Source organism: Megalobrama amblycephala, linkage group LG3 (genome assembly GCF_018812025.1).
Source record: "Megalobrama amblycephala isolate DHTTF-2021 linkage group LG3, ASM1881202v1, whole genome shotgun sequence".
NCBI lineage: Eukaryota > Metazoa > Chordata > Actinopteri > Cypriniformes > Xenocyprididae > Megalobrama > Megalobrama amblycephala.
Window position 1 is genome coordinate 16,081,427 of NC_063046.1, and position 14,050 is coordinate 16,095,476.

A 14,050-nucleotide genomic window follows, 5' to 3' on the forward strand; every position below is an offset into this window, starting at 1 on the left:
TGACATTATAGTAGTTATTCAACACATGTATAATGGAAGAATATAAAAAATAAACCATAAAAAAAGAAAAAGAAAAAAAAAGAAAGAGAGAGAGAGGTTTAAGACTGGTTGGAGGGCCTGCAACAACAAAAAAAGATACTGGCCAGTTGGAAGAATTACTGACAAGTGTATAATTGAAAAACATACCAGATTACCAAGATTTCCTGAAGGAAGACTAAAGAAGACTAGAGCTACTCCAGGACTAAATTGAGGCTTAAATTAAACCTACCAGGGGGCAGGTTTAACTTCAGATTAATGTTGTGTTTCAAAGAACACACACACACACACACACAGTACAGTCCAAAAGTTTGGAACCACTAAGATTTTTAATGTTTTTAAAAGAAGTTTCGTCTGCTCACCAAGGCTACATTTATTTAATTAAAAATACAGTAAAAAACAGTAATATTGTGAAATATTATTACAATTTAAAATAACTGTTTTCTATTTGAATATATTTCACAAAGTAATTTATTCCTGTGATGGCAAAGCTGAATTTTCAGCATCATTACTCCAGTCTTCAGTGTCACATGATCCTTCAGAAATCATTCTAATATGCTGATCTGCTGCTCAAGAAACATTTAATGTGTACAATTGTACAAAATATTTGTGTACAATATTTTTTTTCAGGATTATTTGATGAATAGAAAGTTCAAAAGAACAGTGTTTATCTGAAATCTAATCTTTTGTAACATTATAAATGTCTTTACTGCCACTTTTGATTGATTTAATGCATCCTTGCTGAATAAAAGTATTTATTTCTTTAATTTCTTTTCAAAAAAATAAAAATAAAAATTCTTACTGACCCCAAACTTTTGAACGGTAGTGTATAATGCTACAGAAGCTTTGTATTTCAGATAAATGCTGTTCTTTTGAACTTTCTATTCATCAAGGAATCCTGAAAAAAAAATTACACAACTGTTTTCAACATTGAAAATAATCATAAATGTTTATTGAGCAGCAAATCAGCATATTAGAATGATTTCTGAAGGATCATGTGACACTGAAGACTGGAGTAACGATGCTGAAAATTCAGCTTTGCATCACAGGAATAAATTACTTTGTCAAATATATTTAAATAGTACACAGTTATTTTAAATTGTAATAATATTTCACAATATTACTGTTTTTTACTGTATTTTTAATTAAATAATTGTAGCCTTGGTGAACAGACAAAACTTCTTTTAAAAACATTAAAAATCTTAGTGGTTCCAAACTTTTGGACTGTACTGTATAGGTAACACTTTGTAAAGGGTTTATAAAGGTGTTTGTTAATGAGCAATAAGTCATTTACAAATGCATTATAAATCATTAACAATGCAGTTATAACTGAATGAATAAAAAGGGCAACTTTAATGCAATAACTGCCAAATAGTGAGACGTTTTTAACTCACATGTTATAAATGCTTAATAAATGTATTTATTAACACTTATTTTACCCAAAACCAGATTCCTGGTTTATTTCATGATGCAGCAAAAATTGACTATCAGACTATTAGACTGAAGGGTGTTGTATTTGTGGTTTTCTTATTAATATCTTATATCTCATGACTGCCACTTTTCTTGCTATGTTGCTTACCAGACGTTTCTGTCATGATACTCTCCAAAAAGGTCATGATGCCTATCCACAGCAGTGTATAAAAACTGATTTCTTGTTTTTTTTAAGATGAAATCCCAACTTTATTTTGAAAATAAAACATAAGATAATAACCATAACTTGATGATATATTAATAATGAAAAAAAATTATTCCAGTATTAGTTAACTGTGAATCTTAATGTAGGGTAGAAACCTGTGAACCATTTATTCATGAGTTATAAACATTAATAACCTGTGAAAGTGAACCTTAATGTAAAGTGGAAACCTGTGAACCATTTATGGGTAAGACGGAAACTTCTGGTAAGTAAGAAAAGTGGCAGTCATGAGATATTAATAAGAAAACCACAAATACAACACCCTTCAGTCTAATTATGATAGTCAATTTTTGCTGCATCATGAAATAAACCAGGTTTTGAGTTAAATAAATGTCGATAAATACATTTATTTAGCATTTATAACGTGAGTTAAAAACGTCTGACTATTTGGCAGGTATTGCATTAACGTCGCCCTTTTTATTCATGCAGTTATAACTGCATTATTAATGATTTATAATGCATTTGTAAATGACTTATTACTCATTAACAAACACCTTTATAAACCCTTTATGTAGTGTTACCTATATAGATAGATAGATAGATAGATAGATACTGCCTTCTGTATTCAAGTTACGAAGAAAGTGTAAACTGCTGTTACACTTTTTCTGTAAGTTGAATAGGGAAGGTGTAGGACGTAGCATAAGCTTTTTGAACTGCAAGAGTTTTACATTTTCTTCGTATGTTGAATACAGAAGGCGGTCTGGTGGAACCTAGATATTTAACTTCATAACATGGATTTTTTTTTTTTTTTACTCAAATGCATCATGATGGATGCACTTTTTTCAGCTCATACTCATGACCCCCGTTCACTGCCATTATAAAGCTCAGATGCGTCAGAATATTTATTAATATTTCTCAGATTGTGTTCATCAGAAAGTAGAAAGTCATATACACCTAGGATGGCTTGAGGGTGAGTAAAGCTTGGGATAATTTTCATTTGAATGTGAACTAATCATTTAAGTCTAGGATTAGGCTTAATCTCTGTCCAGGAATCCTCCCTTAAAAATCTGAAATCAAAGATCTTAAATGTATTTTTTATTATAATCAGTATGAAAAATGGATATTTATTTTGAAATTGGCTAAAGATCACATTTAATAGTGTTACTAAATTATTAGTGTTTTGAAGATTAACTTTTATGTGTTTGATGATGATAATCTAAATAGAACTAAGCATGCACAAATTAGTATCCAAAATCAGCCAATATTCTTACCCTGAGTAATGTAAAGTTCTAAGATTATTCTATGATGTGACTAACATTGCAGTGCTTGCACGATTTTTTTTCTCATCAAGGACTACTTTCCAGGATGACAATCCTAGAAATGTAAGTTGACAACCTAACTCTTTTGCTACTTGCTATAATAGCAGTTTATGCCTCATACTGGTGCTTAATCCTGTCATTCTTCTTTACTGCTTTGCTGTGCTTCACTTTTCTTGCCTCTGTTACCATGAGAACCGAGGACAAGGACAGAACTGATTTTTTTGCTGTCACAATTCTGAGATAACCCCAAGTGGTCCATATGCGTGTCCCACTTCAAACCAGCTGGGGGCAATCAATTCTGACATCAAAACTCAAAATGACATGAGATTAGAGACTAAATGTTTAATGCTTCTTCTTAATGACTAAGAACTGTGAGTTTCAACGTCGCCAAAAATCCTTGGTGTTCAGACACCGTTTTCTCAAATGTTCATAACTCATTTTCAAAAACACTGATCAGCATTCATTGTGAGTGATGATGATGATGACGTATCTAGCCTAGAAACTCCAACATCAGCATAGCAGACTCACTTGAATGCTCCCACCAAAAATCCATCATTTACCCTGCAAGTGAGTGGCTCTCTTGGGCCTCATGCAGCACCACAATCCCTCTATTGCGACGTCTGCGAGAATGCACACGGACAAAACATCCATATTTCAAATTCATTTCCACATAATATTTGGTTACCTAAAATGATTGCACTTGATCATTTGCATGCTAATAAAAGCAGTATAATGGCAATGATTTATATTGATTGCTTTTACTTGACTACTTAATTTGAGATTTTTGTTGACGCATCGATTCATAGCTTCTTCCTCAAGCAACTTAATTGGGTTTATGTGCCTCGCTTAAGGGCACAGTGATGAGAGTCTCAGCCTCAGTCTGACCATTCACTGACCGTCTGATGAGTATTGCACATAAAACCGGAATGCACTTTTTCAGTCTAGTAAACTCTAATCTGATTGGCTGACTTTAGACTTCAGGCAATTTCCTTGAGTATAAGCACACAGGTTTTCTTATCAGTTCCACTGGAAACAAAGATGCTTACAAGGTACCAGCTGATACATTACACATTGGATTTGCATGGTGTCAAATATATGAAAGTTATTCTCCATTATTTTTTTCCCACAGATAATAATAATAATATTAATAATAATGGAAAAATTCCTAAAGAGGCTTTTCGCAGTGATGCCACAGAAGAACAATTTTGCGTTCCCCAAAGAACCTTTCAGTGAACAGTTCTTAAAAGAACCATTCCTTTCTTAATGTGAAGAACATTTTGAAGCGCCAAAGTGGTAGTTGCTTAGCATGGAGGGAAACTGCTCAGATTTCATTAAAAATATCTTCATTTGTGTTCCGAAGATGAACGAAAGTCTTATGGGTTTGGAGGGTGAGTAATTCATTTTCACTTTTGGGTGAACTAACCCTTTAACATTAGTTAACTACATTAGTTAACATGAACTAACAATGAACAAACACAACATTTATTAACAGTCAATAGTAATTGCAGCATTTACTAATACATATTTAAAATCTGAAGTTGTAGGCTATTTGTTAAAGGCACATTGATGTCCTAAGACACAGTTTGTGCAAGAAACCGAACATTATTTATATCATTTTTTACCTCTAATACACCACTATGTCCAACTGCGTAGTGAGGTCTGATCGCGCTCTGACAATGGCAGTGATGTCTCGTGCTTATACTTCAATGAGTGCTAGACATTAGGGCTGCACGATTAATCGCATGCTTTTGTCATGCGTGTCTCGTCAGTAAAGCCGGTTCTGTGATTAGCGGTAAATGTCCATCACCTGCTTTTAAATGGAGCGGCACTTAATATACAGAGCCGTAGTTCGCGGACAAGCTACGCAATATCGCGTTCGTAATCGAAAGCGATTCATCTGCGATTATGAACACGATATTGCGTAGCTTGTCCGCGAACTACGGCTCTGTATATTAAGTGCCGCTCCATTTGAAAGCAGGTGATGGACATTTACCGCTAATCACAGAACCGGCTTTACTGATGTACGGAGCCCCTAAAGGGACATGGTGGTAGAAAAAAAAATGGGAAGGAAGGAAATTTTACTTGGTGGTGGAAAAAAAATTTGGGATGGGAGGAATTTTTTTTTTCAAATCTTTTGCGTTCCCTCGCAAAGATTGCGTTCCCTTGCAAAGATGTTTTGCGTTCCCTCGCAAAGATTGCGTTCCCTCGCAAAGATGTTTTGCGTTCCCTCTTAAAGATTGCGTTCCCTCGCAAAGATATTTTGCGTTCCCACGCAAAGATGTTTGCGTTCCCTCGCAAAGTTATAATCGTTCCCTTGCTGTGAGCTCAGACAAACACTTCCTCTTTAATGTCCCGCTGGCTGGCAGTAGTGTTTTAGTTAGTAACATACGTTAATAATGCACACAAATAATGCGCGGCTCATAGAGTTTGAACTTGTTGGACTCAAAAATGAATGCAGTCAGTGCTTATGTCAAGCAGTTCGGTTGGTAATATATTCACAGATTCAAGCTTCACGGATTAATAACTCGTGAGCTCAACGTTGTTAAAACACAAATGCAGCTACTTCCAATCATAGTAGCCTAGACAACAAGCTACAACAACCCAATTTTCCTCAAATGTGTTTTATAATAAATTGGTCTCTATGAGCAGGCGGCGGAGATACACGCCTGAAGGGACCGTCTGACAAGTGCAAAACCCGAAACCCTTTTGCTCATTTTATATTACGAAAAATACTCAATAACTTCACTGTAACATACTGTACTGGCACCAAATTCAGTTCATACGTCACTGCTCTCCTGCTGGTTATAGGTACTACAACACTTAGTTTGGCAAGTAGCACTTAAAGGCCTTCTTTACACAAATGATGTTGGTACACAGCTTACATAAAACAGCTTTTGCATGATAATGGCTTACTGGATTTGATGGCATTACAATTTATTTAATATTTTTACTAATAACAGTTAAGTTATTATTATATTATTTTATTTAATAATTAATAATCATAAACATTATGCATTATTTTTTTTATTTTTTTTTATCAAACTAAGTGTTGGGTTTTGCACTTTTCAGACGGTCCCTTCATGCGTGTATCTCCGCCGCCTGCTCATAGAGACCAATTTATTATAAAGCACATTTGAGGGAAATTGGGTTGTTGTAGCTTGTTGTCTAGGTTACTATGATTGGAAGTAGCTGTATTTGTGTTTTTAACAACGTTTAGCTCACGAGTTACTAATCCGGGAAGCTCGAATCTGTGAATATATTGCCAACTGAACTACTTGACATAAGCACTGACTGCATTTCTTCATTTTTGAGTCCAACAAGTTCAAACTCTATGAGCCGCGCATTATTTGTGTGCATTATTAACGTATGTTACTAACTGAAACACTACTGTCAGCCAGCGGGACATTAAAGAGGAAGTGTTTGTCCGAGTTCACAGCAAGGGAACGATTATAACTTTGCGAGGGAACGCAAACATCTTTGCGTGGGAACGCAAAACATCTTTGCGAGGGAACGCAAAACATCTTTGCGAGGGAACGCAAAAGATTTGAAAAAAAAAAAAAAATTCCTCCCATCCCAAATTTTTTTCCACCACCACGTAAAATTTCCTTCCTTCCCTTTTTTTTTTTCTACCACCATGTCCCTTTAGGGGCTCCGTACTGATGAGACACGCATGACAATCTCGTGCAATTAATCGTGCAGCCCTACTAGACATTACTTCCGTTGTCAGAGCGTGATCAGACCTTACTAACCGAGTGCTGAACGCAGTTGGACATAGTGGTGTATTAGAGGTAAAAAATGATATAAATAATGTTCGGTTTCTCGCACAAACCGATCGTTTCGTGTCTTAGGACATCAATGTGTCGTCACGAGCCGCAGGGTTTAATTTGGATTTGTCTATGCATATTTTTTGACTCTTATAAATTGTGTTACCATTCACTCACATTATAAGACTGACAGACGGCAACAGTTCAAGTTAAAAATCATCATTTGTGTTCTACTGAAGAAACAAAGTCACCTACATCTTGGATGCCCTGGGGGTAAGCAGATAAACATCAAATTTTCATTTTTGTGTGAACTATCCCTTTAACATTTGTTGCACTGTAGCATGACTTAACAGTAAATTTCTTTACTAACATTAAGATTAATAAATGCTTTAAAATATATAGCTATTGCTCTTTGTTAGTTCATGTTAGCTAATGTATCAACTAATGAGGACAAATGAGACTTTATTGTAAAGTGTTACCAGATTATTAAATGTTTCTTGATGGAGACAACTTCCTCAGTGTCCGATAGTGACAAAATAGGCTACTTATAGGCTAAATAAATAAATGAATAACAGCAAACGCGTTCGTTCTTTCTTATGCGCTCTTCTTCCACACACTACGGTAAAGGGTGGACTTTTGTTGTCTGCTGGAGCTGGAGACAGACAGCTGAGAGTGAAACAGCCGTGTATGTTTGGTGCTTGAGATTCAGACGCGCTGCACAGCGTCTCGTCCTGAAACCCTAGACGAAAACCAAGAAGAGTCACTTGGATTACTGTCCGCAGGTCTAAAGTCCGAACACATTTTTTTTTTCTAAGAAAACTTGGTTGTGTCTTTTTTTTTCTCTGTTAGGGCACAAGCAAAAACATCGCATTTTCACATTTTAAAAGCAGCAGTCTTCTCGGAAGGGGCCGCACCTTCAGCTGAACATCATCCAGGTAGGTTTATGAAAGTTCATGTGCTGTATCGAGGCCAGGACCAATGCTCCAGTCACCCCAACAAAATACTAGCGAAAGAAAGGGCTCATTTAGAATTGTGTTGTTTGAATTTGCGATATTTTTATTTTTATCCGCAAAATTGAATTATGCCCATCACTACATAATTTACTCCGTTGATCAACTTTTTGTGCAACAGCATCCCACGCGTTGATGGTTTTTTTTCTCTTTTTTTCCTCCAATGCTGAAAGGAAGCATAGAGTTTAGTTGAGAAATGCATCTTCAGACCCAGTATAGCTAATTAAGATGTTCAGGTCCATTCAGCTGCATATGACTAGCTCTTGATTTTTATGTCATTATGCCCAGGTCTTTAAATGACAATTCTGTGTTTATGTTATGCACTGACTTTATTATCATTGATATTTTTAATATATTACTAGTTTTTTTTTATTGCACGGCTCTAGAATACTTAATTCTGATTGGTCGCGGCATTGAGCAATCAAATATGTAGTATATATTTTATATTTACCACCAAGGAAACCATGTAGAGTCCCACCATGTATCGTTACACAAAAGTCTTTCATACAAGTATCAATATTTTATATTGTTAGGTTTATGTTAATGTTGAATAATAGCTGTGGTAATTATCTGCTGTACTAATTTGTGTGTTTTGTATTGAACTGTGCTTGTTTACCACTTCAGAATCCAAGACCAATTTCCTTCAAAACGGACAAAAAAGTATAGCTTGCTAACTAACTGTAATATTTCACCCTTACCCGTGACAAAACTTTCATGTCACAATGTCACTCCGTGGTCACTTTTCATTATAACAAAAGTTAGAATAGTTAATTTACTCCAAAAACAGTTACTATGCCCTGTAATAAAAATGCCCTCAGAGGTCATTATTAATATTTTTCTATATATGCTGTGCATAAAACTTGAGAGATAAATTAGCTTAGAAGTCCAGATGAAAAGGAAAACAATCATCTTAGTAAACTAACTATTAGAGAGGAGCTAGAAGAGAGGAAGCCTAAAATATGCTGGCTAACTAATTCATATGAGAAGTAACTTAAATTAAAGATTAATAATATATAAATTGTAATATTGATGCAGTGTTGGTCTTCATGCTGGTCTGATTGTTTTCTACATATTAATGGACAGTCCATTAACATAACAGGCATTCATTCATTATTCTCTGGGGTCATCATCAGGTAGCCCTCCTCGACTCATTTGATCAATGGCTACGACGTCAGTCCTTGCTAAAACAGTGCACTTAACCACCATACACTATGTAGGGATTAGTGAATGAGTGGGCGATTTCATACACAGCTTATGTCTCTAAATCTAGTGATTTGCATTTTGGGTTCTATAGGCGTGTTCCGGGTTGGCTCAGCTGACTCATCTGATGCCTAAAAAGCTGTCTAGGTAGACAGATCAGTAGATTTTGAGACGCAACCAGAGGCAAAACAAAAAGCGCTGTTCCTGGATATGTTCCCACTTACTGTCCTTATTGTCCATATCCTCACACGAATGTCTAAGTATGGAAAATAATTGCTTTGCACCTTGTCTTCTGGGCAATTAATTAAATTTAAACAGTGTCTTTTGAATGTGCTGCATGCTGATAAAGGACAGCGTTTAATCTGAGCCTTATCTCTCTGAGCATAAACAGCTTCACTAAAGCTCGTAATAAATTAGTCTGCAAATTCTCCTCGGCAGTAGAGAACATAGAAAGTAAAAAAAAAAAAATTAATCTTATCGGTCAACGTGATAGCTTATTACCATGATGGTGTTATCATAGGTAAACTGCTTTCGAGCACAATAAAGATTATGGTGGATAAACACTTATTAACCTATAACCCCTTTAAACTAAACCCGACCCTGCTGATTCAATGCTTGGTGGTGATTGAATGAAGCCCATTAGTTAAATGTCAGTTTTGTCAGTTGAGTCAACTAAAGAGGTTATACTTCTTTTTGATTTTTGTTTGCAGTACTTTTTGTGTAACATTTTTGCAGCAGAAGCATTAATAGGCTATAATCGTATTTAGAAAAGACATTAGTAAGTAGCGAAACCATGTTTGCATGAGACAGCAAGTATTGGAATTAGCACTTCATCTCAGTGAATGAGGTCTGGCAAAACCTCATAACAAATCTGTCAAGCGCTCCGTTTTAGCTAAAACGGTTTGTCTTCCATCCATTTCTCTCTGCTTTCTTAATTTTAGTCTCGTTCACGTCTAAAATGCTGTATTGTTGAATTCGACAAGATGGGGTGGAGGTTTCCCTAAGTGAGTCTGGGCTCTTGTCCTGCTGACCTTGTGTTTCTCCAGTATAATCCAACTCATGTAATTAAACACAATATGATTAGTGGGCAGAACAGACACTGTTGCTGTGGAGGTGTACGTAGTGCATACACTGCATATGTGGTGGAATTTAATACTTCTGTGTGGGTTTGCTTCTTTGTTAATGGGAGAGTTCTTGCATGTGAATAATTGGGACACAAAGTGCATTTTCACTTAGCGGAAGGGATAAAGCTCATTGATGGATTTCAAAGGATTCGTTCTCTACGAACACAGGCATCATTACACATGACATGACTGGAGAGATCGGCGCCATCCAAGAGAGCATGCTATATGACCTGACCAGTAGCTGCTAAAAAAAATAACAGGACAAGATTCCAGTCAAGAGAGATGAATAGCCTTATAAGTACTGGCAGCCCATTTCCAGTGGCTTTGTAATGGGGTCTATTACAATGCTCTTTACATACTATTAAACCTTTATGTGGGTTTTCGTAGAGTGGATTGTCGCCTGAGTCATAGATGTTATCCAAACAGCTGTCCTGATGTGTGTGTGCATGCACTTCTGCATTTTGTCTGAAGGTTGCAGCTGACAGCGGAGCAGTGTGGGAGTCGGCTGGTTTTGGTCGGCTGGCTCACCGTCAGAGAGAGAGAGAGAGATGAACACTCTGTAATTAGCACCCGCGGCTGCATGCTGCATTCCACCTCTGTAAATTACAGAGTGGCCTGCCTGCACTGCCAGACCCAGCAAACCTGCTTGTGTGAGTCTATCCAGACCCCCCCTCTTCCCCTCTCTCGGCCTCACGCACATGCAAAACTACAGCTTTACCTGCTAGCAGCAGACTTTGCCTTCTCTTCCAGTTCACTTCCACTGTGTTTGTTTCTGCGCTGCAGTAATTGGCGGTGGTGGAGGCTCCCGTCTCTCCGGGGCTCGGCCTGCATTGATTTGTTTGGATTTCTTCTCCCCTCCCCAGAGCTTTGGCATACATATGCGCCACAGACTCCCTACACTGCTGTCTGTCATGTCTGAGCGGCATATTTAAAGAGTTTGGTGTTTATCGATCTGCGCATACACCGAAATGCACGGCATTTCCATAACACAAGGGATTTCAACAGTATGTTTTGGGTTTTTTTTAAATGAAGAATTGAAGCATTTGCTTTTGAAAATATGCTTTGTTTTGAGGGTTTAACAGGGCTAAAGGTGTCAAAATGTTCTTTGAGACTGGAAAGGGGTCTTTGTTCAGAGCTTATGAGTGGGTTTAGACAGAGCCGTAACCACCGTAGAAATTGAGGGGGGCTAAATTTTACCTACCAAAGATTACTATGCTGCACACTGCTGTGTTTGTTGTTAGGATCATAGATATATGTAGAGCCTTATTAGCAGCTATTTCTATGGGCCACCATACATAAGCTAACCACCATATTGGAATGATCAAAGCCAGTCCGTGACCGTTGACCGTGAGTTTGCATAGTTATTCACATATATGAATATCTGTATCTGGGTCAATGACGTGACAGGTCATTTTTTTTGTCCAAAGGCCTTAATAATAATAAAAAACAAAGATATGACATCCAAAGTATGTAAGGTAGTACAACTAGATCTCTTTTATGGAATCCAAAAGGTTTTAATTATATTTTGCTACATATAAATGTATTTTAAAGATTTTGAAGTGTCAAAAGGTCATTTGGTCAAAGGCCAATACAGCCATTTCATTTGTGATTAAAATATCTTAAAATGTAATAAATGTATTTTTTTATTCTGCCATGATTTTAAAAAATCATACATCAACATGTGAAAATGGTATTAAAAAGTCGTTGCTTTGTTATAAGAAAATATGGAAAATTAATTTCAGTGACGTTATTCGGAGTAACCAATATTAAAAGGACCATTTTGGATCAAGTCATGCGCTTAATATCATGTGACAGGATGGGACATCATTCAGACACCTGCAAAGGACCACATGGTCATGAGGCAAAGTAATTAAGTCTCAACTATTTGAAAAATTCATGTTTTCACTTGCTCATACACATGTCCCGAAACATCAGGTCATTCGGTACAACCGCTATAAAACATGGAAAATGTTGTAATATTTTAAAAACTTGTACTAAATATAAAATGTTTGATTGTACTTTTGCAAGCTAGCTAGCTATCTATATATAAGCCTGTTAGCAATGTTTGAAAATATTGTCATTCGGTAAAACCGAAATTACTTTTTTGGTGACAAATTTTGTCCATCTTCTAAAAAATAACAAAAACAGTTTTAATTGATTATAAAAACCACATAATCTCATCGTTAACACCTAATAAATCTTCAAAATTAATTATATCTCCATTTTTATTTTTATTTTTTTACACTTTTAAAAACCTTATTCGTCAATGACCCATCTGTATCTTCAGCAGTTGATTTTAATAAGATTTAGTTTATCATTAATGTTAGAAAATTCTGCATGTGCTATATATTTTATTTAAAGCTCTTTATAAATATTAATACATTTAATAATAAATATTATTGATCATCAGAGAACCTTACAGCCAAATTGCTTTTAGTTTCTAATGAAAGCAGTGAACTGAGATATATAGATATCCATGGTTAGGATGAAAAAAAAAATTTAGGATGGCCTGCTTCAGCAGTCTTCTAGTGCTTGTCAATGTCAAAATGTTTGATGGCCAATCAAACAAGGTGGGATATATGCTGCTGTTCACACAAGCCGAGCAGGAATACCAGCATGACAAGAAGGGTAAGATGTAAGTAGCTAAACATTTCATATTTGGCAACTGTTTTACACTAAAAATGGTAAATGACCAACAGTAGTATCCAGTGATGCAAACTACTACTTTTTTGCGAAATTTCATGTAATTCATAATTGAATGTGATGAAACAGGAAACATTAACTGAGATTTTTCTCAGCATATTAGGCATACAATTAAGAACAAATGTGTATATTGGTGTTTATGAGAATATATCTGAGGCTAAGAGCTGTATTTGTGAGGGTGGGTGTGTGGGTAATGATCATGTGTAGTCTTTTCTGATGGATGGGACAGAGTAAATGGCTGTGACCCTGACAGAGGACCCAGCTGAGGGACCAAATGAGCTTTGTGACATTGTATATGTGTGTGTGTGTGTGTGTGTGTGTGTGTGTGTGTGTGTGTGTGTGTGTGTGTGTGTGTGTGTGTGTGTGTGAGATAAAGTAAAGCACACCATATAGGACAAGTGGCCTCCCTTCCCCTCTCCTTCTGTCTTGTGCTGTATGCTGATTTGATCTTGATAGATTGATAGTACTAGTTTAAAAAAAAATCTCACCATTCAACTGACATGCATCCAATGGTATGTCTATCTGTACAATATATATAGTGCTTTTCTAGTGGTTGTTTATACATCCAGCTGAATATAGTGTTTTTATATTGTATGTCTGTATATCTTGGTTGAATATTGTGTGTCTATATTTTCCAGCTGATTATAGTGCTTCTATAAAGCTTTCATAATGTTATTTCTCTACGGTCTCATCAGCTGACTCTGCTGAAGAGAATTTGCCGAACTGCAGTTTCCTGTTTATGTCAGTCCTTCCTGTGTTGAAAGTAATCTTGTCAGTGGGTGTTAGTTAATGTAAAGGGCCAGCTAATTATAAACAATGATGCCTGAAAATGTCATCAAAGTCTACCAAATTTTAAATCACTCGCCAGGGTACAGGTATCACTTCTGATGGCATTTTCTTATAAAACGTCCTCTTCATTCATGGTCATTTAAAACTCATCACCGTGATACTATGGTATAGAGCTGCACAATTCTGGATAAATTGAGAATCACAATTTTTTTGTTTCAAACAGAGATCACGATTCTCCCACGATTCTGAATAGAACTAAACAAAATATCATGTAATTTACTAGAGGTTCTGACAAAATGTTAATTGCTGCAGTCTATTTAAAATGTTTAAAGGTGCCCAAGAATGCTTTTTCACAAGATGTAATATAAGTCTAAGGTGTCTCCTGAATGTGTCTGTGAAGTTTCAGCTCAAAATACCCCATAGATTTTTTTAAATAATTTTTTTTAACTGCCTATTTTGGGGCATCATTAAC

General features: G+C 36.1%; 1 protein-coding gene across 3 annotated transcripts in view; it reads left to right on the forward strand.

Annotated features, from left to right (window-relative positions):
* Positions 1–7,307: 7,307 nt before the first annotated feature.
* Positions 7,308–14,050, forward strand: part of dok4 (docking protein 4) — a 63,665-nt gene continuing 56,922 nt past the window's right edge. The window contains exon 1 of one of the 3 annotated variants that reach the window (XM_048184225.1): positions 7,308–7,687. The gene's annotated coding sequence lies outside the window, so the exon portion shown is untranslated. Of the gene's footprint in view, positions 7,688–10,429; positions 10,737–14,050 lie in introns of those variants that run through there. The other 2 variants (XM_048184227.1, XM_048184226.1) reach the window with 2 other exon arrangements.